General features: G+C 34.9%; 1 pseudogene across 1 annotated transcript in view; it reads left to right on the forward strand.

Annotated features, from left to right (window-relative positions):
* Nucleotides 1–23074, forward strand: part of LOC143223249 (microtubule-associated serine/threonine-protein kinase 3-like) — a 122582-nt pseudogene that overhangs the window by 58023 nt on the left and 41485 nt on the right. The window contains exons 2-4 of the transcript XR_013012786.1: nt 12682–12963; nt 18666–18694; nt 19137–19213. The product of XR_013012786.1 is annotated as a microtubule-associated serine/threonine-protein kinase 3-like (transcript). The remainder of the gene's footprint in view (nt 1–12681; nt 12964–18665; nt 18695–19136; nt 19214–23074) is intronic.

The raw sequence follows: 23074 nt of genomic DNA on the forward strand, positions 1-23074 counted from the left end.
ATTGTACGTAGCTTTATGTTAATACTACTCAGATGCCACTATCAGACCCATACTTAGAAATGCGTTAAAAGTAGCTCAAAAAGAGCTGCACTTTATCATGATAAACATTTATTGGGAAAAGGTCTTAAGGACCTGCTAGAGATTTTCCCAAATCTACGCAAGAGCTAAATATGCATAGCTGCCCATAAATTTAAACGTTTATGCGACGGTGGGGCATCTAACCCTCGGATTCACAGTATGGCACAATAACCTTTCAACTATGTCTGGCCCAGCTTAAAACTGTCCTGCAGTCATAAGATCCGGTATCATATATTTTTCACTTAATTAAATTATCAAGCAATAATTACCCTTCCGTGGATATCTGTATGCATAACTTAATGTCTTTGTAATGTAATCATCGCTTTTCTTAATTGTGTGCTATACTTTTCTTGATAACGCCTTATTGTATTTGGCGTTTACTTACGTGTGTTTTCACTAAGTAGTGTGTAGTTGTATTCGTATTTTACATGTAGAATATTTAAGTAGTGCTACAACTGTATGTGTGCGGACTTACAAAGTTAGAAACCGAGTTTCAATACCAGTAGTGGGCAGAGCAGAGATATGCCTTCGTGTAGCTTTATGCTTCACTACAAACAAATAAACAGTATACAGTTGGATCGTATTTTACCTTTTGAATGCAAGTGATTTTACCACATAGGGTTTAGGTGGATTCGAATTTTACTTATATAAAGTGTGTGCTTTAATCAGGTAGCGTGTAGTTGGATATGTCGTTTTTTTGGTCTGTAATATAAAATAATTAATGTACTTTATTCTATAACATTTAAATTTTCTGAAGAAATCAGGCCGATAGGTAATTATTACCTATTGATACAGAGATGAGCAAGAACATAATCAAGTGATTTAAATTTATTTTATTTGGAACCAATTTATTTTTAACGTGATCTGTTGTTAAAATGACCCCTGAAAAAAAAACACCCAGCATTATGTTACCGAGCAGGTTGCATACAGAAAGCTACTCATAACGTAATTTGAGGGTCGCGGACTCGAATCCTCGTCGCACCAAACATGCTCGGCCTTTCAGTCGTTGGGGGCGTTATAATGTGACGGTCAATCCCACTATTCGTTGGTAAAAGAGTAGCCCAAGAGTTGGCGGTGGGTGTTGATGACTAGCTGCCTTTCCTCTAGTCTTACACTGGTAAATTAGGTACGGCTAACGCCCATATACATCGTGTGGTTTTGCGCAAAATTTAAAACAAACAACCGAAACTTTATCTGTGTTTTATGACCAACTGCGATGATTATAAACTAAATCTTGTTTTGCGATTTTTCCACAGTTACCGTGTAGGTTTGACTGATCACTGGTGTAAAAACATTCTAAATATTTTCACACAGTATCACATAGTTTAGTTTTATTATTATCCCAGGTTATTCATTTTACTGTAGTTTAACATGACAGTATAGAAGGTATAGGAGCCCGCCAAGACTACGTGACGAACACATCACGTAACCTTGGAAACTGTTTCTTTCTCTGTCTCCCTCCCTCTGTAACAGCTGAGCGTACCAAATAATTTACAACGTGGTTGACGTACCATGTACAGGAGCTAGCTGAACAAAGTTGTTACTAACAGTACATGCTATAGTTTTTTGGAAGCAAGAAATGCTGAAGAATTTTATATCAGTATTTATATGCCTTTACTGCCTTCCATTTATTTATCTGCTGACAGTTTATAAGTGTATCTATATTAATTACCATTTCCTTAACTCTTACATCATTCTATTTATTGAATTTGTTAACCTGTCTACTTTTAACGTGTTGACCAATATCTGTATATATATATTCTTCAAAAAAAGAAACGCAAAAGGCAAAATTTGAAACATTTTGTTAACAAGTTTATTTCGGGTAGTTCTGTATGACATGTGTGAAACTTTGCACATTCACTGCTGAACATCCAAAGTCTGCAAAGGCGAAGTCCACGCTCACAAGTTGAAGTTTAACGTCACTCAACGTCCATAACGAGTATGCCCCCGTGAGCATCAATAACTGCTTGGAATCTCCTGCCCATGAAAGCGATGAGATGACAAATCACATCCTGTGGAATGGCTGTCCACTCAGCCTGCATAGCTGCTGCAAGCTGAGGTAGAGTCTGCGGTTGAGGTTGTCCCAAAGATGTTTGATGGGGTTTAAATCTGGTGATCTGGAGGGCTAGGGAAGAACGTTGATGTTGTGGTGTCTCAAGAAGACAGTGGTGAGTCGGGCTGTGTGAAGACGGGCGTTGTCATGTTGAAAAACGTCGTTGACGTTCACCATGATGGGTTGCACATGGAGCCTAAGAATCTCGTCGACGGTTGCGTACGGTCTGATCGAAATCCTACGCAGCCCTGGTATGGTTGAGACAGTAGACGTCGCAGTGGTGGTCCTATCCCGAAGGTGACGTAACCGGATGTAGCGATCTTGTGCGGGCGTGGTCACACGAGGTCTGCCAGATCGTGGACGGTCACAAGTTGATCCATGTTGTTGGTGACGATTCCATAGCCTTGTGATGGTGCTTGGGTGGACACTCACAGCTCTGGCAACATTTGATCGAGATTCGCCTGCTTCTAACGACCAATGGCGTTGTTGCGTTGTGCTTCAGTCAGTCTTGGCGTAACTGTATTGCGTGTCGGTGGCTTAACACTGAGCTATGGAAACCGAAAACCCGTCACTTTTATAGGGATTTTGCACATGTTGCACTTGCAGAACAGGCAGATCTCTCAAACAAATTTATTGGACACGAATGCGTTTGGCGAAAAATCCGATGTTTTCCTCCGTTTTCAAAGTGCACAACTTTTATTGTCATTTTGGTCTGACAATCAGTGCCTTAACACGTGTAACATCACATACTCTGAGCGTGTAAAGTTATTACATATATTTCTCTTTAAAATAACAAAAATATCGTTTTGCGTTTCTTTTTTTGAAGGGTATATTTCTCATTTTTCATGATATTTTGAAAAAGTATCATTTTGATTAATATTTCAACAGCAGAGCCTAATTTGTACATATTTTGAACGTTTATCGTGCTAAGTTTTATTTTAAAAACTTAAATCTTAGAATTTTTATACTTGGGAAAAAAAACACGCAAAATCGCATGAAAAATGCTACAGTTATAACACAGTACGAACCACTGCCCTTTCAGTACATTATTAGATGTAAACTTATAAACAAATGAATTTTTTTGTATCCGAAGCACCATGGCTTTAAATTGAGATAACTCATTTATATATTTTGCCAAATAAGGTTTATTGTTTCAAGCACAATGTCTGGCGTTGGAAGTCCACAGACATACCGCTGGAGGGCAACAAAATAACAGTGTTGTTCTTGACACATTCATTACGATATATTTTAGAAAGTACTCATTTGTGGATTTTATGGATATAAAAATTAGTTTTCATGGGATCGTACCATGTTTACTCCTGGGAGAGCCAGTTACCAGAAGTTGCAGGCTTGGTGTACTTGAACTGCGTCGTGTTTATGTCATTGTTTCCTGGTATTAATATTAGTTATCCTTGCCTGGCAAGCTCATATGCTTATTATATTAGCTAATGGAAGTTTCGCTGTTGTAGTAAATGCGTTTATATGGAGAAACATGCACAATGTTATAAGGATCATTGTTAGCCTGGGAACAAATCCATACAACTGTTAGATTCCTAACTGTAACTTTAATCAACTAAATAATGCGATAGGAAACGACATGTGTCTTACATTTGTAGGTTATAAACTGATGCGATTCTTCGAATGTTTTAGCAAACAACTTCGTAGTTTCAAAGTTAAAGTTCAGTTTATTAATAATATCTATCCATCTTCAATATCATTGTTATGTTAATGACAAGATTTACATCCTCGTAGTTTCCTGATCTCTAATTGTCAAAATATCTTATTATCGTCATAGCACGGCCCAGTCATAAGTGTAGATTTAATGACAAAAGCTATGAACGCTCTAGGTCAGAGGTTCCGAAACGTTTTAGAACTGCGGAGTTTTGCATCACGAAAAAAAAAACACATTCCGGAGCTTTAATAAAAAACAAATATACTATGAATAGAAACAATTGGTCCCTAACACCAGATAAAGTTTACTTCAAACTTTTAGAATATAAAGTTATTAAAATATCAATATTTGAAAAAATACTTCTACTTGTTCACAAATTTCTGCTTGCAAAATTCATATCAGTAAAAGTACAGTGTACTTATTTATTTATTAGTGGCTCGGATGGGTTTGCTTTTGTTCACAAAGTAGTTTAATATTTGAAGTTATGGTTGTTACCTGTAAGTGCAAATCATCTTCAATATTTAACCTGTGTTTAAATTTGGTCATTGTGCCTCTATACAGTGAAAATGTTTGCTCACAAACACATGTTGTTGGAAAACGCATCAAAATTTTCAGTGCTTTGTTACTTATTTCGGGGTATTCCATGACCATTTGCATCCAAAACTGTGTAATTTCTTCCTGTTGAAATTTTGTTTTTAAGGTGTAATCAGTTGAAATTTTTATAAACTGTTCGTTTTCTTTCAAAGGCAAATCGTTGGTATTTGCAAAGTCAACAAAGGGATTTTGAATCCCCAGTAATTTTTCTAAATGAGGAAGGAAGTTCTCACCAATAGTTGTACATAAATCAGATATGTGCCGCAAGACTGAAACTTTTGTATCTTCACTTAAGGATATTTCATTTTCAAGTAAAAAAAAAAACAATGAAATTTTCACAGCAATAAAGGTTTACATAAGTATACATTCAACCCAAACTTTTAGCTTACGTTGAAGCGCTTCCATTTTACTCAGAGCTTTGAAGTACGCCACCTTAGTACCCGGCATTGTAGCATTCACTTCATATAGATAGGCAAATACGTCCGATAGGTAAGCCACTTTCTGTATCCAGCATTTGTCCCTTAATTTAACTGCAAGCTCAAAATTGCATTCAGATAAAATGAAGCCTATTTGACGCAGTTCGTAAAACCGAGCAAGTACTTTTTCCCGAGAAAGTCATCGAACTTCAATATGAAGCAGCAAATTTTTTATTGGTAAACTTTCCATATCCCCACAGAGTAAACTGAATAGCCTCGCATTGAGTGGTCTTGATTTTATAAAATTAACTATTGTTATGACATCATCCAATACTTCTTTTAAGTCTTCTGGCATTCGTTTCATTACAAGTGCATGACGATGAAGACAGCAGTGGATACTCTCGATGTCCCGGTGTTTCTTTTTTATGCACGCCACTGCGCTTGAAAATTTCCCAATCATAGCTGTAGTTCCATCAGTGCAAATACTTGAGCAAAGCTGCCATTGGATCTCATGTTCTTCCATATAGAAATCGACCAGTTTAAATATTTCTTTGCCTGTTGTTTGAATAGGCTAATGTTTGAAAATTAACGTCTTCTTCAAAACTAGCTTCGTGAATATAGCGAACAAACACAAACAACATCGTATAACCTGCGACATTTGTTGATTCATCCATCTGAAGCGAAAAATTTTGACTCGCGTTTACTCGCCTTATTAACTCCGTTAAGCAACTTGCTAGCATATCCTTGATTCTTCGAGAAACCGAGTTTTCAGAAAGGGACACGGAGTTAAGGTTTTAAAGAAATTTTTCATCAATCGTGCAATCTACCAAATCTTTTGCGCGTGGTTATGAGCTTCACTTGCTTTTGCAATACGGTAATTAACACGATATGCAGCGATAAGAGCACCTTTGTTGTTCTTATGGACAAGCGAACGATATTTAGTTTTCCTTGCATTTAATTGCAAACACTTTCTTTTGAAATGCTTGAAAGTTGGATTTTTTAATTGGGAGTGTTTGGTTTCTAGATGCCGTTTTAATTTTGCTGGATGCAAACTACTGTTACTCAACACTGCTTCACATTCAACATTCAACACACAACCCACTAGGTCTATATTCATTATCTGTCCATGTAAACACCATATTAAATAAAACTTTCATCATACTTTCTTTTCTTTCTTGTTTCGGTACTTCTTGCATCATCCTGTATTAAAGTGTTTGCACACGACGATAACGACGATGAAATTGTATTAGGCTTAGGAAGATTTTTACTCATATCAGATTTATTACTGATATTCAGCCACTTATTGGTTAAAAGGGTGACAATTAATTATTAATTTGTCTAAAAACATATTCTTATATCTTTGGCATTTCAAAAGTATTTTATCGGACACAAAATATCTTATTCTAAAGGAAAAGGGTAACCTATTATTTTTTGTTTTTTATCACGAAAATTTAAGCCAAATAGCAAAATATTAAGCCAGATCTGCCGTGCGTCTTAATCTCAAACAAAATGAAACATGACGTCATGCGAGCGTATGACGTCATAGAGCCCAAGTTTGTCTAATTAAACTACAACGAATCTAACCTAACCTAATAATTACCAATTATAATTTTCGTAAATATAATTATACTTCATATGAATATACTTTGAAATTGAAACAATTGATATTGCATCTAGCTTCATCACAATGCTTCAAATTTGGACAAGTTTCAGCTATGACGTCATGCTATATTTTGTTTCATTCCGTTCCGGATTTAGCTGCTAAAAAACAGTTAGTATCACTACCCAGGGTTGACTGATGTTTCATACGAAAATTACTAGGTTATCTTGCATCTCCAATGACGTATGCGATTTTGAGATGGTTTCTGGCAACCAATGGTGTCGCTGTCATAGTTAATTGAGATTGTATTAACACTTTTACCGCGATAACTTCCCCCAAGCTAAATAAAATCGTGCGGTGTCAGGCAGAATAAAATATTAAAAAGCCCAATACGCGATAAACATGTTATATTAAAGATATATTTTACTTGTTATATTTTTGTACAACGTACTTTGAATCAATTTTATAGTTTTAAGAAAAAATATTAACATTTTAAAATTTCCTTGAGGCGTCCCAGATACACTGCTGGCCAAAATCTTTAGACCAATGAACATAAAGAAAAATATGTATTTTGCGTTGTTAGACTCAACCAATTATTTCAGTAGAGCTTCGAAATATGAAAATAAGAAAAGGGAAAATAAAAATAAAAAACTCTTTTAGTATTTAATAGGGAAAATGTGAACACTATGAAATTAGCCTAAATACTTTCTAGTCAAAAAATAAAGACCATACTGAAACAAAGCGTTAATCACATAACAAAACTTAGTCACTTGTGTTCAGGCATTAGCGTTGTCAACATCTCTCACTGATATCTCCTTGTGTGACATTGATAAAAACACGGCAAAAGCTAAAAAATTAACGGAGTTTGAACGTGGCAGAATCGTTGAGCTGCAAAAGCAGGGTCTCTCTCAACGTGCCAACGCTGGTGAGATTGGGCGAACTTAAACTGCTGTTGCAAATTTCGTAAAAGAACCTGAGGGATATGGAACGAGAATTTCAAGTGGTCGGCCCAAGAAAACTTCGCCGACGTTGAGCAGGAGGATTCGACGAGTTGTCCGGCAAAGCCATGCAAAATGGAATGTTTGCAGTTATTCCCAATGACGGCCATGCAACTCACTACTGAGACCTCTTGTTGGGCATTTACTACCTTGTTTAAGACCTCTTTTTGGTATGGTCTTAAACTTTTGACCAGCTGGTATTTAAGCGAATTTCATAGTTTTCACATCTTTCCTATTAAATGCTAAAAAGGTTTTTTATTTTTATTTTCCATTTTCTTATTTTCATCTTTCTAAGCTCTACTCAAATAAGTGGTTGAGTTTAACAACGCAAAATGCATGTTTTTTTCTTTATGTTCATTGGCCTTAAGATTTTGGCCAGAAGTGTAACTATGGCGGGGTCCAAGGGCTTCGCGGAGTGTAGTTTGAAAAACCATGCTTTGATATTGTGTTTTTAACATTAGTTATAACTTTCATTGTTGTATTCTCCTTATTAACATTGTTAAGAGAGTTTTATTTGCTTTGACTGTAAAGTTGATATTGTTTAAATAGAGCCTAGTTACCCTTTAAGTGATGAAGGTCGTGTCTTATGGTTCTTAAAGTCATGGCCGTATTATTAAAATAATCTGCTTGTCTTAAGATTCAGGCGGTATTTTATAAACAAACATTTTCTATATCGAACGTCAAAATATGTTAATATTATATTTACACAGTTTCTAGATCAAGGTCATATTACACTATGTAACAAAATGTTTACTTTTTCTTGTTCCTTGGCAGAAAGAGTTATTTCCCAATTGCTTATGCCTAAAGTGAATGGAAAAGACCTATTTTGCTCTTCAAACTTTGCTTTTGTGACCTGGGTAATTAAATTTTCAAATTTACCAATTTTTCAGAACATTTTAGGTAGATTCAGTGCTGAGTTTCTGACAGTTTGTTTTTGTTTTTTGGAATTTCGCACAAAGCTACTCGAGGGCTATCTGTGCTAGCCGTCCCTAACTTAGCAGTGTAAGACTAGAGGGAAGGCAGCTTGTCATCACCACCCACCGCCAACTCTTGGGCTACTCTTTTACCAACGAATAGTGGGATTGACCGTCACATTATAACGCCCCCACGGCTGGGAGGGCGAGCATGTTTAGCGCTACGCGGGCGCGAACCCGCGACCCTCGGATTACGAGTCGCACGCCTTATGCGCTCGGCCATGCCAGGCCCGTTTCTGACAGAGAATTATTTCGAACTTACAAGAATTTTCAAGAACTTTCTATAGTAATATATGGCTGGGATGTTATCGGAAACTTCAAAATTGTGGTATTCCTGATGGGTCTCCAAAGAAACTTTTCCAAGTTTCCCTGTTATCTTTGCCTTTGGGATAGCATGGACACCCCAGTGCACTACAACAGGAAGCACTGGCCATAACGAACCGAGTTCTCTGTGGAGAAGCACAATGTCAAGTGTGAGCCACTAGTGGACCTCCAGAGGGTGTTGTTCCCACCAGTGCACATAAAATTAGGTCTTATGAAACAATTTGTCATAGCTCTTGATAAGGAGTCTGCAGCCTTCAAGTACCTTCTTCCCTAAGCTGTCTGAGGCAAAGGTCAAAGCTGGTGTCTTCATTGGACCACAAATAAAGAAGATCTTGGAGTGCACAGAATTCTCCAAGAAGCTCAGTAGGAAGGAAAAAAGCTTGTGGCAGCTTTGTCGCAGTGGTTCAGGTCTTCTTGGACAATCACAAGGCCGAAAATTATGTGGAACTGGTTGAGGCTCTGGTGAAGAACTAAGGCAAAATGGGCTGCAGGATGGTTCTGAAAGTCCATATCCTTGACGTTCATTCTGATAAATTCAAGGAGAACATGGGAGCATACTCAGAAGAGCAAGACGAGCACTTCCACCAAGATCGGCCCAGCATGGCCAAGCGTGTTAAGGCGTTCTATTCGTAATCCGAGGGTTGCGAGTTCGAATCCCGGTCACCAAACGTACTCGCCCTTTCAGCCGTGGGGGCGATATCATGTGACGGTTAATCCCACTATTCGTTGGTAAAAGAGTAGCCCAACAGTTGGCGATGGGTGGTGTTGAGTAGCTGTCTTTCCTCTGGTCTTGCACTGCTAAATTAGGGACGGCTAGCGCAGATAGCTCTCGAGCAGCTTTGCGCGAAATTCAAAACAAACAAACATCCACCAAAATATACTGGACTTTGAACGCCGCTACCAAGAAGTGTATAACGAAAACATGACGAGGGACTATATTTGGGGGCTGATACGTGAAAGTGAATTGCATTACAAAACTACTCATTTCTAAACACTTTTGTTCATTTTTGTATAACTTTAGTATAAATACGTGTAAATTTTGATTCATATGTTGTTTTATTCAGACCTGATGTACATGACAATGTGCAAATTTGCTCGTTTTTATATAGACAATTTCATTATCCAGGTCACAAAAGCAAAGTTTGAAGAGAATAATGGCCATTTTCTATACTTTTACAACATAAGCAATTAAGAAATAACACATACTATCCAGAAACAAAATTTGTGTTGCATATTGTTATTGATGGTATAAATGTTAAAAATGTGTTTTTAACAGAAACAACACACCGACAATGTGATTGAATCTTGGTGCAATTATATCGTCCTGGAAATACGTTCCTTTTCCTTATTTTCTCTTATTCTTAATTTTCGTTTTAACATTACTTATCTTCATATAAGGATATTTTAATTGTCATTACAAATAAAAGTGTAAAACTGCTTAACTCATATCATGCCCACTGTCATATTTAAATGTTTTTATTGTTCTCTACCGCTGAACTCATAAACTGGTCTTACAAAAACAGCAACATTTACTTACCACTGTTTAGCTCAGATACATCATAACTGAACAAAGAAATACAATATGCGTGCGTCAGTAGTCGCATACAGAACCATGGTGTATATAGACTTTTACTTACATTGTAGACTTGTTGTAACCATGGTGTTTATGAACTTGTACTTACAGCATCTATGTAAATGTATGCTTTACTCTCAGTTTTAACTGACGTTCCTAGTATATTTTTGCTAATACTTACGCAGTTATGGTTCTAACGTATAACATTAAATTAAATATTTCACGTCTGGTTTTGTTTTATCTTTTTAATATTTTTCACACTAACAATAATAGGATCTCTGCTTTATGGTCTCCTGTTTTCTCAGATGTAACAAACAGAAAGGACACAAGTGCCAGCTTAATGGTATAACCATCAAAACTTATACAATGCACATAACCAGTACTTGTTGAGTCGTGTCGTTTTTATATGATGTAAAAACATACAAAACTCGCGTAGCCACAATACGAAACCTGTTAAAAAAACAAAAAGGAGAATGTACGTGTTTCTAGGCAACTCTTATGGCAAAATAACATGAAATAAATTAGTTTTTTAACCTCTTTTCACGAGCTATACACATTTTGATGACTCACACCAACAATGAAACGTTTGGCAGACCTTAACATATTATTATGACAACGGTAAAACCTTGACAAGAGTGCATTATGTACGGGTTTACTCAAGAAATATAAGCATAGTGTGATAAAATGATGATACAACTATAAGCTAAGTCTTCAAGAAGCTAGCATTAAAATATTTTACAAACCTGGAGTTAAGCAGCAAAACAACTAACCTTTCAGTCGTTCTGCATCAGTTGATGCTAAGCTCAACCCAGCTGACCAGACAGAAAGGTAGAAGCAGGTTTCTTATTATCGTTGTTTCTAGAATGGTGTGATTTATTCACATAAAATATATAAGGCATAGCTAACTTATGAAAATATCACAGAAACCAAACAAAACAAATCCTTTAAGTCAACACTTTCATAGTTTATTAAAGTATCTTTTTCTCAGAATTTCACCTGTTTCAGCAAACAGAGCGAAGAACTACAAATGATTGAATTCCAACTCTTTACTATGTATAGGCTTTCTTAATTTTTATCGTAAAGTACAGTGTAATAAAAAACTGTTTAAAAAAAGAATCCAGCTCCTATAACAACGTATTTAAGTTAATTTGGTCCCGTATTTTATAATAGTGGTACTAAGACTTATGAACACGTGAATATATACGTAATAATGCTTTTCCATATAAATTATTTCAACTGTAATTAATCTCCTTATGGTTTGCTTAAGTATACCAAGGTTGTTTTTGTTTTGTTTTTTAATTTCGCGCAAAGCTAAACCAGGACTATTTGCGCTAGTCATCTCTAATTTAGTAGTTTAAGACTAGAGGAAAGGCAGCCAGTAATCACCACCCACCGCCAACTCTTGGGCTACTCTTTTAACAACGAATAGTGGGATTGACCGTCACATTATAACGCCCCCACGGCTGAAAGGGCGAGCATGTTTGGTATCTTACACTGCAAAATTAGAGACAGCTAGCGCAGTTAGCCCTCGTATATCTTTGCGCGAAATTAAAAACAAACCGATCTTTGAGTATGTGAATATTCGATGTTAAGTGTGTACACAATTCTGGAGTAATTAACAGTAATAGTAAAACTATATTTAACAGAACTTTTCGTGACGTTAATTGTAATATTTCAAAGCTCGATTTTTTTTCTCGGTGTGAACTGTACACTACAAATAAAATAAAACTTGTTTAACTTCTTGAAATTTCGCAAAGATTGTAGAAAACGCAAAAAATAATTATAATATACATTTTTACATAAAATTATGTTTCTAAAAACGCTTTAACGGTAAATTATTTTTATTTTGGGTCGAGCGTGGCCAAGTCATTAGCGTATTGGGCCGCGAGTCAGAAAGTTCACGGTTCGCATCCCATTTTAAGAGAAACGATTAAGTTCAATATTTGATACGTATTAGAGTTGCCTAAAAGTTGACAACTAGTTTCGGTGATTACATTTTTTCATTACGGTTGACGGTGTCATGTTCATACAACCGTCCCTAACTTTGAATTGGTAGACTATGTTGAAGGCAGGTAGTCAAAGCACCCACCGCCAACTCTTGGTCTACATTTATGTGACCCAAATGTGGGATTTGACTATTAAACTTATAATGTACTCATGGTCTTAAATTACAGTGAGTTTTTTTGTACTAGGAGATCGTGCTGTATGAAATTTTGGACTTCATTACTTTTGTTGAAGCCTTTCATAACAGATGGTTAGCTTTATTTTGTTTTAAGTTTAAAAATACTTCCAACATAACTTATACTAACTTCAGATGTAATGACCCAGAAATCTTATTCACCGTTCATTAACTGAGTGCCACATTCAGTTTGTTCTTATAATATCAATTTCCCAAACAGGTGAACTGCTTGTTATATTTTTTGAAGATGATAACAAGGACAGTTGGAAAAGATCATAAAGACGAGAGACAAATTAAAAAAAACGACAAACGTACCACACTGTGATCCAGAGCTTTGTATTATAAAAGTCCCGTGTAACTTATAAAAAAGACTACGTCACCAGAGGGCGCTTCTTTAGTTGTATTGAATGACATACGTCGGAGTGAAGTTGAAGGAAACGTGATAAAACGTAGTCTTACACTTGCTTTACCGTTTATTCTTTGTCCTCTAGTTAACCTTAAGGTAAGTAGGTTCTAAATTATTCATAAACTCGACCTTTGTACTATATTATAATTTAGACATTTTCTTAGAGTTTAGGGTGAATATATTATCTCTGTCAATTTTAGTTTAATATCGGTTGACCGATTGTACTCCATGTAAATTACTTTTTACTGATTAAAGTAAGTATAATATATATTATCCAAAGAATTCCACTTTGCCACAGAAGAAGAAAGGTCCACCATTCGAAAGCACTCGGGTTATAGAGTTTTTATCATTTGTATCAATACTTCTTGAACCTACATGTTCTCTTGACGTCATGAACGGTTTTCTCTACGAATATTAATACTGTCATGATAACCGTTACAGTATAATTTCTGTAAGACAGATATACTCAGTTGTTTCTTTAATGCTGCTTTCTTTAAGAGCATTGATTAGAGCCTTTAATATATGTAGATTTATCATTTTAACAACACTTTTATTATTAAAATTATTATTTTTCATTCTAAACTTAATATGGATTCAACACTAACCTAAACCTCCTAAGATATTATTGGATTTACGACCGAAAATACGTTAACATCTAGCGCACACAGTTGATAAAACTGTGCATTTTAATCTTTATAAGTAAAAACATAAGAAAATTATATTTAATTGCTATATTTACAAATACGTCAAATGTTAGAGTCGGTTTAATTAGGTAGCATGCTTTGATGAGAAGTTAATATTAACTTCTCATATACTTAATATTAACAGCTGTCGTATTTACTATCACTAAATGTATGCAACAATAAATAATGTTATAATGACATTTGTAGTAATTATAAATTTTTAACAATTTGTATTTATTGTAATTGAATTTAATCCACTGATCATGTACTAGTTGAAATGCCATCAAGCGTTTTAATTCAATCTTTATTGTTTCAAGACTATTTTTTCAGCTCTTAAAGCTAATTTATCAGAGTTTTTATACTCTACTAGATTTTCAGTAATATTTTTCCAGCTACTCTCTTCTTTGGTTTAAAATTATCGGAAGACACGTAAAAGTTTTTCCGATCATATTATAAAAAATAGCAAACATTCAGCAATAGTTATATTAAATGCATGTTCATAAACTTTACTAACGTAACGACTTCGTCTACGTGCATGGCTATGTGGTTGAGGCACTCGATTCGTAATCCGAGGGTCGAATCCCCGTCACACGAAAAGTCTTCGCCCTTTCAGCCGTGGGTGCATTATAATATGATGGTCACTCCCACTATTCGTTGGTAAAAGAGTAGCCTAAGAGTTGGCGGTGGGTGGTGATGACGAGCTGCCTTCCCTCTAGTCTTACACTACTAAATTAGGGACGGCTAGCGCAGATAGCCCTCGTGTAGCTTTGAGCGAAATTCAAAAATAAACCATTTAAACAATCGTCTGCGTGTTTCTTGAATAGTTTGTTTTGACGTCATAAACAAAATGAGGCAATTTGGAGTTGATACTAACCACACAAACAGAAGGAAGTCTGTATTACCCTCAATCTCGTTTGTTTCTTTGAATGACATTCCTTTTGGCATTCATACTTGAACTTCTCTTATGGTTTAAACCTTCGTGAAAATATGTAGTAGTTTGTGGAATATTCGAATCGATAATGAGCAGTACAGAATTAAATAATTAGTAGTTTTTGTTAATTACAAACAAGGACTTTTAATTATTATCACAAAATTCCAAGCAGGCACCAGAAATGTCCAAAATAAAAAACAAAACGGCTTGATCATTGGGTGGAATGTACCACTTGGTGGAATTATTAATGTTCATACCACAGTTTTAACAAATACATGTTTTACGTCATAAGAACCTACTCCAATCAAATGGAGCAAAAATTCGTCTGTCTTTCAGTGATTGTTCCTAGCTTGAACTCAGCAAAATATTGGTAAGTGGGATTTATTTACGTGCCGTTTTTTTTGGCTCTAAATATTACAGTAAGAACCTTATTTCGGACGGTTCTGGTGCATATCTAGAATTTTGTCTTAAATATACCAGAAGTATGTATACCAAGCAAGAATGACTTATTAAGTAGATATATCTCCTGATTTAGGTAAGTCATAATAACAGATGTAATCCCTAATCAGAAACTGCATATTCAAGCGTTAGATACATGGTACAATATGTTTTCAAGTTCAAATATGTCACTTTTACTATTAGTACAACAGAACCGAGATGACTGTCAGAATCCCTCTGTTGTTATAAACAAAAAAACCGGATGACAAAGAAATGAATTTAAAGACCTGCTACCATATTCCCTGTTATCCTAAATATCACCAATAATCTCATATGAATATAGGTCAATACTAGATATTAATTGAGAAATCCAGTCAAACATTGAATTGCAGATAAAATACTGTTTCAAAATTCCTTATTGATCACATAATAAACTGTAGTTTTATACGAGATACAGATAAATTACAGGTACTTTAAAGCCACATTTAAGATATCTTAAACCCAAGCGTAACGAACGTTAAGAAATATAAGCTTGGTTATTCAAGTGTTGTAGAAAGTTAATACAGTTAACTGTAGAGCCGACAAAGACCTAGAAATAAAATAAATAAGTCACAAAATCACCAAGTTTATTTATTTTTTCACTTCGGGAAGATCACCTTAGATTGTAAGCTTTACAATATGATGAAGACCATTGTCTTGAAACGTCATATTTTTGAAACAAAAATAATATATATATTGTTACCAAGTGAACTTTACAGAACGTGTCCCTAAAGTTTATAAATCAACACGCGGGGAGACAGTATGATATTGTTGGGTCGCCACAGTCAGTATACTATAAACCTCAGAAGCTATAAATGTGATAAACGCTTATTTATCAGAATACTACAGGTATTTGGCCAGGTAGATTTCGAACATTACGAACTGCTCAATTACAGAGAATTAACTTTGGACGTTAGTATTTTCCACGAAGGCATCGTATAACTTCAAATTGAGAAACTTACGTGAAAATAGCGATATCTAACATTCCCACTAAGTGAAGTGTACCTGTGTATCAACATAGAATTACTTCGTTCTCCGTCAACGTCGATAAAAGACGTCTCAGACGAGATAGGAAACTTAGTATTGTTTGAACCCAGAGGTCTTTGACTTATTTTTTAGCCTTATATGTGCATAAGAAGCGCTCGTATTTTGTTTACTATTATATAGTATACCTTTCTCTAGTGTAATACACTACGCATGTACATATATATATATATGTAAATTTCTAAAGGACACTGCTCGATTCTAGAACATATAAGTAAATATATTCTGGACAAACAATTTAAAGACAAAAGGCTTCTGTATTTTTCTTGCTTTTCTTCTGTTTTTTCACATTACAAATGTGAGGAATTGAAGGAAGAAGACTTGCTTCTGATAGATTTTCACAAGATTATTATTGCACTTAAAGTGCACTTTAAGCGCCATTTTACTCTCTGTATTTGTAAAAGCATAATAAAAATACAAACACTGATTAAAAAATGAACGTTAAGCATAGATATTAGAAAACTTTACAGAAAATAAATAATATTTGTGAAATTAAATTTACAATGTTTGGTTAGCTAAGTTTTATTTGTTCATAATTTATAACTTATTTTCATCTGGGCTCAGTATGGTCACGTGGTTATGGCGCTTGTCTCGTAAACTGAGGGTCGCGGGTTCGAATACCTGTGATACCAAACATACTCGCTGTTTCAGCCGTGGGGGCGTCATAATGTGACGATCAATTTTACTATTCGTTGGTAAAAGAGTAGCTGAGGAGTTGGCGGTGGGTGGTGATGAATAGCTGCCTTCCCTCTAGTCTTACACTACAAAATAAGGACAACTAGCGTAGATAGATGGCCCTCGTGTAGCTTTGCGCGAAATTCAAAACCAACCAAACCATTCTTGGAAATGAAAGTTAATAAGAACAGTTCCAGGCTTCAACTCAGAAGTTTTATAATGTATAACAAAATTCTCTGTTCTTGCTACATGGTTTGGAAAATATTGTACTATGCATATTTTCCTAGTAAATTCCTACTACATTACATTTGCATGTAGTAAGTAGGTGTTTATTCTTTTTAATAATCATGCCAGGGTTTTGAAAGCTTCAATGAAAGTGACACAATCAATGTTTCTGGTGTTTGGAAGATTCGTTTTCGTTTTTTTTTTTTTTTTTTTTTTTAGTTTAGGATATCTGTTGAAACAGTTTCGTTATTTAATGTATTAATTGTGATCCTGAGACCTCACACACTCTGGTGATTAAGGTGCTTGTCTCTCAACTTGCGAGTTCGAATCTTGTCACCAAACATATCCGCTATTTCAGCCGTATGGATGTTATAATGTGATGGTCAATCTTACTAATTATTGTAAAAAGAGTAGCTCAGTAGTTGACGGCCTGTGATTAACACTGTGATCGTAAAGAATTCGAACTGGAATATGTGTTTTGTTATTATAGGTGTTTAATTAATTCCTTAAAATAACAGGTATCTATGTTGAGCCTTAGCTTTAAAACTTTGTTTAGTGAGGGCCACTAAACTCAGTGGCTTGTAGTCTGTTACTTGACTCAGTTTACGTGATTGATGCCTCGTACTTGCTCAAGCCAGAGGAACAAATCTGTTATGAATGGATTAATTAGACTAATATTTATATAACATTTTAGCACTATTGTATCTACGCAGAGCCCCTAGTAGATCAGCGATAAGTCTAAGGACTTATAAGGTTAAAACTTGGGTTTGATACTCACAGTGACGAAACAGATAGCTCAAACGTAGATTTCTGCTTAATAACAAACAGACAAAATGTCTATACACATATAATGGCCGATTTATCAAACATTGGAGTATCATTTATATCAGTGGCAGATACAGTAAACTTCACGAGATACTACAGATGTTCCAAGGTTACATTGCTCAGTGCATACATCGTAAAATCACAAACGTGTACTATGATAGTCAGTTATGGTGTTACATCGTCGAATGAATGCTTTATTGCATGTAAAAACAAAAGAAAAGCAGACACAATAATAACCGTGTTAAATGGCCAAAACATCAAGTATCTACTAATACAACATGGTTTGTAAAATACATATCGCCCCCAAAGACTTAAAGTATCGTCCATCTAGCAACTTTTAATATAAGATATCTATTTCCGTGTTCTGGGAGCGATAACAAGGCTTTGCACGGCTGCACACGTTATATAAAAAAATACTTTAAAAGACATTTACAACGTCAGCAAGAGTCGGATATAACTGTTTGACTCGTATTAGCTCTGTAGTGTTAGATTTCGTGTTATATGTATTATTTAAAAAATAATAGCAAAATTAGTACTTTTTTATCTAAGCAGACAAAGGCGGTTGGGTAAAGGCTTTTGTTGATAACACTATATCTCGCCAAATGAAATAACTGTGACGTGTAGTAAAATAAAAAAAGTGTAATCTTGTACAATACGTATTTTTAGTGAAAACACGACTTAATACCGAACAATGTTAGTTGTAACGAGATCTAATACAAAGAAAATTACGTGTTCACGAGACGAGATGGGATAACAGTCTGGAAAAGTACAGAAACGTTTGCAACAAGAAAACAGAAATGCAAACTTGTATATTCGCTAAGAGTCTGGCAGTGGTTTGCATGTAGGTAATTAATAATTTTAATGAAGAAATTTTATATTATTTAAACATAAGTTTTCTTTATTATTCCTAAAAAGGATATTTTTCTCTTTTTTTACAGAAAGAGCTGAATATGTCCAAACGAGGAAGGTGAGTTAACAAACATTTTTCTTATTCTGTTTAAACAAAGTTTTGAATTTCTTGAGTTTTCCAAGGGTGATTTTAGGATTCATGTTCAATGTCTACAATATTAAAAACAAACAAACCATAGAAGGATAATGCGTAACTAAGGTGAAGCTATTTCTATTTTAATAAAATACTAATTTAAATCAACGAAAGATCTATTAATTAGTAACTGAATTGAAATTTCTTCCCTACATAATAAAACAAGTATCAAAACAAAATAAATAGAATCAACGTTTTATGTTTTCAATAAACGTTTGATTTACAAGTGATTACTAATTTTTTGTCGAATGTTTTACTTTGAGTCATTGTATAATTAGAGAGTTTGCAGCTGAACCTAAATAATACTTTCACGTTTTGTATAAATTATGTCTTGAGTAACAATGACTTGTTTTTCTTTTTTACTCAGCCGTTGCACTTCAAAAAAAACCACGATTACTAGCACGTTGTCTCCGTTAGCACGTTGTCAGTCACCCTTCCCTCATTGTAAGTACTTAGTTTGTTAAAGTTTTAATTAAAGCTAGGCTACCATGGTGGCAAAAATTACCTGTCATACTCTCATTCATGTGACGAGCCGCCCTTGCCAACAATAAGTAATATATGGCGTTTATTGGTCATGATTTTAAGATGTTTAACATCTTTTAAATGAGAAATAAATATAAGTACGTTATATTTGATTATGCTGTCTTGTTAATCACCAAGTGGTTAAAGTTTGGCTTCAACGAAATTTTGATTATCGCATTTTGTAGGTAAAGATGTATAATGACGCCCCTGGTGTTTTTGTAGTAAGGTAGAATGGACGAACGGGGATAAGTGTGGACATAAATATTCTAAACAAAGAATAAGACCAAAGGGAACTGCCATACAGTGGTGCATGAGACGTGTTATTTGGTTCGTTGTCCTTTCAATGTTATTCTTCTGTAAATTACTTTAATTGTTGTCTAGTATGAAGCTACACAACGAACTATCAGTGCTCTATCCACAGTGGTTATCGAAATCAGATTTCTAGGATTATAAGCCCCCAGACTTACTGCCGAACTATATGAGGCATTTCTTTGGAATATTTGTTTAAAGAATGTTTTTAATTGTTTGATCAGTATAACTCATGTGATGTTTTTCTGCTTACATAACGTTTATATATGATTTCGAGTAATTGCTTTCCAGCACAACTTATGGCCAGGTGGTTAAAACAGTCGATTCGTAATCCGAGAGTCGCGGGTTCGAATCTTAGCCACACCAAACATGCTCGCCCTTTCAGCCGTGGAGGCATTATAATGTGACGGCTAATCCCACTATTCGTTGGTAAAAGAGTAGCCCAAGAATTGGCGGTGAGTGATGGAGACTAGACGGAAGGCAGCTAGTCATCATACCTTATGAAAGCATACCTTATGAAAAGATTCATAAGAACATACCTGGATAGTGAACCATAAAATGGAATTATTCCAACAAGTGCAGATCTTCACTATAATAATGTAACAGTTTCTATTAGAAGAGCTGCTAAAATTCTACGTTAATAATTACTACATTTTAAATAAATGGTCTAAACTGTGAGTAACAAACAAACTACAAAAAGTTTTCATGACCTCTCTACTGTGGATACCCTCGCTATTTGCGGCCCTTGTGACCAATACTAATAACATCACTATTAGTTTATAAAAACAAATTGTTTGTTTGTACAAAGGTGCATAATAAATTATATGTTGACCGCACACTGGGGGTATCACAAACTGATTTTTGATATATAAATCATCAAACTTAGCGCTAAGCCACTGAGAAAGGGGCCTAACAGAAGTATGACTAAAGGTGTTAAAATATCATTTTAATTTCTAAGCTTGTTTGTTTGTTTGTTTTGAATTTCGCGCAAAGCTACTCGAGGGCTATTTGCGCTAGCCGTCCCTAATTTAACAGGGTAAGACTAGATGGAAGGCAGCTAGTCATCACCACCCACTGCCAACTCTTGGGCTACTCTTTTACCAAGGAATAGTAAGATTGACCGTCACATTGTAACGTCCCCACGGCTGAAATGGCGAACATGTTTGGTGCGACTGGGATTCGAACTCGCGACCCTAAAGTTACGAGTTGAACGCCTTAACATGCATAGCCATGCCGGGCCAATTTCTAGGCAAGAGGCACTGAACATTTATAAATAGAGTTAATTTGTTTTATAATAAAACACGGGTAACAGATGCAACCAAAATTTGGTAATTAATTAAAAATGAAACAAAGGAATCAACTAGTTGTTAAAAACGTTTGTGTTAATTCAGAATTATACTGTTATATGAATAAGTGTTATATGAATTAATGTTCACTGAATGAAATACTCCACAAATCACTGATGTGTATTTTTATTTTATTTTTTTACGAACAGATGGCTCTGTATCTTAATTACAAGATGTCTTTTGCATCGTTAAGCTTCTCATTAATCAGAAGTGGAAAAAATCAATTTAAACGACAACAAAGCAAACCACCTACTAATTACTGATTGATCATGTCAGCGTCTGCTTTTCACGCAAAACAAACGAAACGCCCACAAATATGTTAGCCATATAAACCATTAACTTGGAGTTATACAACCGAAGGTCATAACTTTAGGCAAAAAGTTATACTTCGTCGTCTTTTACTTTCACTGGACAGCGAAGTTAGTTACAATGTATAGAATGAAAGAACTAATAAAAGAGAGACACATACTTTCATAATATTATCAAATCAAGATCTCAGACGTACGAATGTGATTTATTGTCGAGATTATTCTTAGAACCTCGACAAGTGATTGTATTACGTCATGAAATACATGTAAAATATAAGTTATGAAAGATTTTAGTCACATGTCTCAAACCCTAGATAAACGTAGAAGGACATCTTTTTCAATTAACATGTACGTTTCATGAAAGGTTTCTAGTAAAGTGGTGAAATAAAAACACTGTCATGAGGTAGTATTATAAACTTCAAAGAAAGTTAATCACTTTGCTGAACAAATACCTGTGTTTCTAAATAGCAACCAGCTTTGTTCGGTTTCAGCTCTTATGCTACAGATTACAAGTGGCATCTTCTCTCCGTAAAAAAATTTTCTCAACCCAAACGAGCCGTTTTTAGATATATATTTTGGCAACTAGCTTTGTTTGGTTTCAGCTCTTATGCTACAGTTTATAAATGGCAACTAGCTTTGTTTGGTTTCAGCTCTTATGCTACAGTTTATAAGTGGCAACCAGCTTTGTTCAGTTTCAGCTCTTATGCTGCAGTTTATAAATGGCAACTATCTTTGTTTGGTTTCAGCTCTCATGCTGCAGTTTATAAATGGCAACTAGCTTTGTTCGGCTTCAGCTCTTATGCTGCAGTTTATAAGTGGCAACCAGCTTTGTTCAGTTTCATCTCTTATTCTGCAGTTTATAAGTGGCAAACAGTTTTGTTCAGTTTCAGCTCTTATGCTGCAGTTTATAAGTGGCAACCAGCTTTGTTCAGTTTCAGCTCTTGTGCTGCAGTTTATAAGTGGAAACTAGCTTTGTTCAGTTTCAACTCTTATGCTGCAGTTTATAGTTAAGCATTTATTGTAAGAAACACATAATAAACAAAAATATCATATATTGATATACTTTTAACTATGAAAAACGTACTAGTCTACAATTCACCGAATTCAATAAGTGATACTTAACATTCCTCAAATGTGTGAAGTTTCAAATTGTCATACTTCAAAAATAAAAATATTTTTGAAAATTCACTCAAATGCATATCGTAATCTGACAATTGTATCGTTTTTTATGGTTTCCAAAAATGTTTTTTTACGAATAAGTTTCATTTGTTTAATAAGTACAAACCAAAATATTTCCTCTCTATAATAAAATAAGTTTATTATATGGTGGTTTGTGCTTAGAAACTTTCTGTTAGTAATAAATATTTATTGTAGATTATTAAATACAGAAGAATATATATTCAACATACTTACTGATCTAAGAAAAATGTTTGAACATTTTATAGGAATTTGCAAATGTGCAACTCGCATTCTTAACTTGTACTATCGACCAGCAATGAACCTTACCCTTTTATTCCTTCTGGCTAATCACAACTGGATTATTAAAGTTCACTTAGGACCCTGTTGCTTGTAAACGATTTAAACTGGGTTTAGATTGTATTTTTCTCAGCACAGGTTCCCTAATAATAGGGTTACCACATTAATAGTTTTTAAAAAATGGAACACTAATGCAGGTACAGCCAAATAATAGTATAAAGAAAATAGAAAACTCACATCTCAATCACGTATACATGGATAGTGAATACCTTTGACACTCGAGCTGATCGTATAGGAGATTTAAGTGTACGAGCTCACTGTAAATAATTTAAATTTTAGTAAGA

The sequence above is a fragment of the Tachypleus tridentatus genome, chromosome 8 (genome assembly GCF_004210375.1).
Source record: "Tachypleus tridentatus isolate NWPU-2018 chromosome 8, ASM421037v1, whole genome shotgun sequence".
NCBI lineage: Eukaryota > Metazoa > Arthropoda > Merostomata > Xiphosura > Limulidae > Tachypleus > Tachypleus tridentatus.